The sequence below is a fragment of the Anoplopoma fimbria genome, chromosome 24 (genome assembly GCF_027596085.1).
Source record: "Anoplopoma fimbria isolate UVic2021 breed Golden Eagle Sablefish chromosome 24, Afim_UVic_2022, whole genome shotgun sequence".
NCBI classification, from domain to species: Eukaryota; Metazoa; Chordata; class Actinopteri; order Perciformes; family Anoplopomatidae; genus Anoplopoma; species Anoplopoma fimbria.
In genome coordinates this window covers 644,917-649,916 of record NC_072472.1, presented here as the reverse complement: position 1 = coordinate 649,916, position 5,000 = coordinate 644,917, and the positions used below count along the sequence as shown (strand labels likewise).

General features: G+C 36.5%; 1 protein-coding gene across 2 annotated transcripts in view; it reads left to right on the top strand.

Annotated features, from left to right (window-relative positions):
• Positions 1-5,000, top strand: part of LOC129113277 (arrestin red cell) — a 21,898-nt gene that overhangs the window by 2,886 nt on the left and 14,012 nt on the right. The window lies entirely within an intron of this gene.

Sequence of the window (5,000 nt, the reverse complement as noted above, 5' to 3'; positions counted from 1 at the left end):
TTTTTATTCTCTTTATAAAAACACACAATTCACATAATAAGGAAATAAAATATTGTATTTTTATGTATTAAAACAGATCTAGTCATTAGTAGTGTTAATGATGTGTTATAATCTCAGAGCTAGTGTTAGGAAGTTAAACATCATAATTCATCTCTGATATCTATTTTATATTAATGTGAAAACATCTCCTTCAAACTACTGGATTTATTCTAGTTTATCACCAACACTACATTTTACAGATTACATCGAACACATCATGATAACGTTATAATTTGTAATGTAATGTAATAATTTACCTTCAACCAATACTCATTTTCACTAAACAGAGCCTGAACGCATCATAATGTAACTGAACTGAACCTCTGTTAGCCGTTATCAGTCCTGATTGACAGCTGGTGGTTTTCCTGTAATGTAAAACGTTAAACGTAACGCTGTTAAACGTGTAGTTTGCTTCATGCAGAGTAAAACTTTGAAGGTAGTATTTCTGTCTGTGTGTTCTGTGGTTGAGGTTCAGGTTGGTTGTTCTGGATTCTTCTCCGCCGTACGTTAATGAGTCGAAACACCAGAAATGATTCAGTACTTTTACACTTTCGGCTCGAAGTCGAATGTTTAGTTTCTCTGATTTAAAATAGGTCAGTAAACGCCCCTCTGGCTTGACGTGACAAAGATACTTTTTTGTAATAATCCAGAATCTATCGGAAGAATCTGATTGGCTGTTTTTGGGAGGAAACCAGTGATGATGACTTCCTGTTTGACTACGAAAATCAGACTTTCCTGCAGAACTTTATATAAAAAAACAAATCAAACATATCGTCTGTTTACTCAGGAATCATGTTTTTAATACTTCATTATTTCTGAAACATAAAGAAAGCTGGTGGTGACTTTTCAGGATAAGATTTATTTACAAAACAGGTGACAAGCTTCTTAAATATGATGTGTTCATAGAAAAATATATTAAAAGAAATGTTGGACTCTGCCAAGAAAAGTGTTGTTTTATTGATGATCCTTAAGACTTTTACTAATTATTATGATAATAATATTTATTAATATTATCATTATATATTATTATTATATTAGTGCAGTTAAGATCGTTCATTCTCTGCTCTGATTGGTCGCTCGTTTATTTGTCAATCAAATAATTCGGGTCCTTGTTTGTTTACGTTCTGCTGCAGAGACGTGTGAAGACATTTAGATTTACCTCCATTTTAATAATGATTCAATTTAAACATTCAGAAATTATTGTATTTAATGATTTATCTTTGTATTAATAGTATTAATAACAAAAATAATAAATACTATTTATACAACACCTTAAAAATAAACCATCTTGTAAATATATTTAAATGGGAAAACAACTAAATGTAATACAATACCCAACTGCATGAAATGAACAAACACAACATATTGGAACTGGAAAACAAAATTAAATTATCCATCAAAGCTGCTTCTTCGGACGTCTGCAGGAACGCCTCTTTAAAACATTCATTTATATATAACATATACATTTATATGTTTTAACTGCTGTTTTATTACTAGTTGTGTGTTTTATGTTGCGTGTCGTTGTTCATGGTGGGTGTCGTCGTGGTTACCAGTAGTTTAATGCAAAACGAATGGACAATAAAGGACTCAGAAGTGATGGAAGAGACGTTTGGTCTTTAGAACCCAAACTGTCGACGAGGAACGAGGTCACTTCCTGTTTCGCTCCGTGCTTTTTTCAACGTGGTGATTAAACCGTTTTTCAGCTGGTGTTTGTTCTCAATAGTTTGATCTCTGGGTTCTTTAAAGAGAAGAAGCCGCGGTGCGTCCTGTTAACTTCCTCGTGTCAACATGTCAGCGACGTGTTTAAACAGTCAAATTGTTCTTTGCTTAATGACGATGGAGTCAGGAGACGTTTGCATAAAGTTTGCAAAACTTTAATCAAATAACTCGTTAAGATCAACTCTGCTGCTGACGGGGGATCAGTGAACCGAGGCCTCGACGGGAGGGAGAGTCTGTTTCTACCACGCCGTCTGGCTTTAAACCCAGAATATTCAATATGCAACAACATAAAAGCCCTTTGATAGATGAGATGTGACAAAATAAAAGCCTAGAATAGTCTGAACATGACAAAATAAAAGCCCTGAATAGTCTAGATGGGGCATAGGAAACCTTATTAGTCAAGACCTGACAAAATAAGAGCCCTAATAGATGAGATGTGACAAAATATTAGATCTGAATAGTCTAGATTTGACAAAATAAAAGCCCGGAATAGTCAAGATGTGACAAAATAAAAGCCCAGAATTGTTTTTATTTTAATTATTTTTCAAAAAAATTGTAATGTCCATCATATTATAGTGAAAAGGACCAAGTAGATGCATCAAATCCTCATTTGAGAAGCTGGAACATTAGATTCTTTGGATTCTTTGTTTGAAACACAACGATTAGATTCATTGCGCCTCATGTTTGTCTTAAACAATCTGCAGTTTAATCTTTAAAGTTTGAAAACAAAGTGTGAAAATGAAGCTTCAGTTGATTCTGCAGATCGTTAAATGTGATCTAGAACCTTCTGTGGACCTTCAGCTGCTGAATCGTTACGTCTGCGTGACGTTAAACATCAGCTGGGGACTTAAATGTCACCAGGACGGACAGGAAGGAAGGGCGGACTACCAAAATAAGACCCAGCCTATGAGGAAATGGTTTTTTTCTTTCCACACTAACAAACTGCGCTGACGTGTTTCTGTTATTTTAGTTTTCTGGTTCTGTTAAAATGTGATAAGGTGTGTTTTTGATCTGATGATGATATTTGAACATCAGTGATGAGGAGGAAGTGTAGTGAGGAAGAAGTCCAGCGTCACATTATCACGCTGACCTCTGACCCCGAGGAAGGACGTCAGGGTCACTTCCTGTCTGTAGAGACGGTTTACGTTTCATATGGATCCATGTTAACAGCTTTACTCTTTCTACCTGCTGACTCCTGAAACAGATTCTTTACCAACAGCTTGTCAAGTGGTCTCGCTTCATACGTTTAGATACCAGTATTCATAGGAAAACATCAAATCTTTCCAGCCATATTTCACAATTTTTTCAAAACATATTTACTAATAATTTTTGGACATTTGTAGGATATTTTTCACATATCTTGGAAATTGTTTGAATATTTTTCACATATTTTTTCCAACATTATTCACATATTTTTCACACGTTTTGTACATTTTTTTATATATTTTTCACACATGTTTTGTATGTTTTTTATATATTTTTCACCATTTTTTCACACAATATTTTCCCCATATTTGTTGGATATTGGTTGAAAACTTTTTATAAATTTGTCTTAAAATTTTTCTCATATTCTGACATTTTTTGAATGTTTTTTTCATATAATTTAAACACATGTTTCACTTTTCTTTCACACATTTAACTAATCATTTTCCCAATATTGTCATATCGGACCACAGACCATCGCGGGTTAAACATCACGGTTTGACACACGAGGATAAATTTACATTTAAGTTCTCTAAAAATGTAAGAATACATGAAATAATGCGGTTAAATGAATCGCCATCTTTTAGACAAGCTTTTATTATTTAACATAAATCTGTTTCCTGTTTTTCAAACCGCCGGAACATTTTCGTGTCATTACGGGAAAATAAATGTCTCCTCTCAAACGAAAACTATCCCAACAGACAGAAAAACAAGTTCAGTTCTTGTCCGGGCACGAAGCATCGCCTCCATCACCGGGGGACGGGAGCCCCCCCCAACCTACCTGCTGCAGGTGGATCGGCCGCCGTTCAGCGCTGTAGAAGCAGCCAGCGGGGCGTTAAAGTGTGTTTACATGCAGCCGGCTGTTTGTCCTGAACAGCTTTATTCCCACGGCGACCGACAAACATCTGATGCTCAGACAGTTAAAAACACGACGTCACACCAGGTTAACGTTTTATTTTGTAAACTGGTTTGTCAGTTTCTGTCTTGACTCTTAAACGGGGTCTTGTAACAAGAAGGCCTGCAGATCGTTACAGTTTGATTCTTCGTATCTGCAGCTCAAAAAGCCTCAAAAAAAGCTGTAAATCAGTTTACATGTTCTCTTTGAAGTGATCTAAATATACCGGCGGTGAAAGGAATCTGTGACAGGAAGCAGCTGTAAACAGTTCATGGCTGTTTGTAGACCAGTGAAAGCAGCAGCTCAGTTCAGAGCTGCTCCTGAACGCATCGTCTTCTTTAGAAACATGTTTCCTCCTCTAACCGGAGACGTGAGGAGGACCAGTGGTTGTTTGTCACTGTTTGTGTGTTGAGGTGTCAGATAGAAGGAAGGAAGTGACCGTTTCACACACAGTGTCTGTCTTCAGTGCTGTGGAGAAGCTGCAGAGTCCTGTTTGTTCTGATCAATACTGTGAACATCATCATCATTATTGTTACTGACGGGGTAATCTGCACATTGTCAGCTGTTAAACTTTGTGCATGGATTCTGTTATTCTTTTATATGTTTGTGCCGTGAACCGTTCGTTACTGTTGTAGCAGTGAGAAAACATTCAGTCTAGTCAGAGTTCTTCTTTATCTTTCTGCTGAATTCCACATTTTAAAGGTGATATTTCAAATATTTTGTCCTCTGATAAACGAGCAGATGACCTAATAAAGACTTCTGCTTCGTGTTGATGAGCTGTTGGCTGTTAATGAGACGTGTCCTTCTTGGTCTTCGTGTTTTTTTTGGTGCAACCACAGCGGAGTAACGGATCATTCAGCTCTCATTTAACCGCAGATTAATGACACAGTTTATCGTTAACCATCACAGTGTTAAATAAAGTTTTACTGACGATCAATATATTCATACGTCATTTATGTTTTTCTAGTCTCTGATCTCTGATAATGTTACATTGTAAACAACCAACCTGTGTTTAAACCAACAGGAGAGCTAGTAACGTTAGCAGCACCGCTAACGGCTAACAGGAGGAGAGCTAGTAACGTTAGCAGCACCGCTAACGAGCAGAGGTTCAGTTTAGTTACATTATGATGCGTTCAGGCTCTGT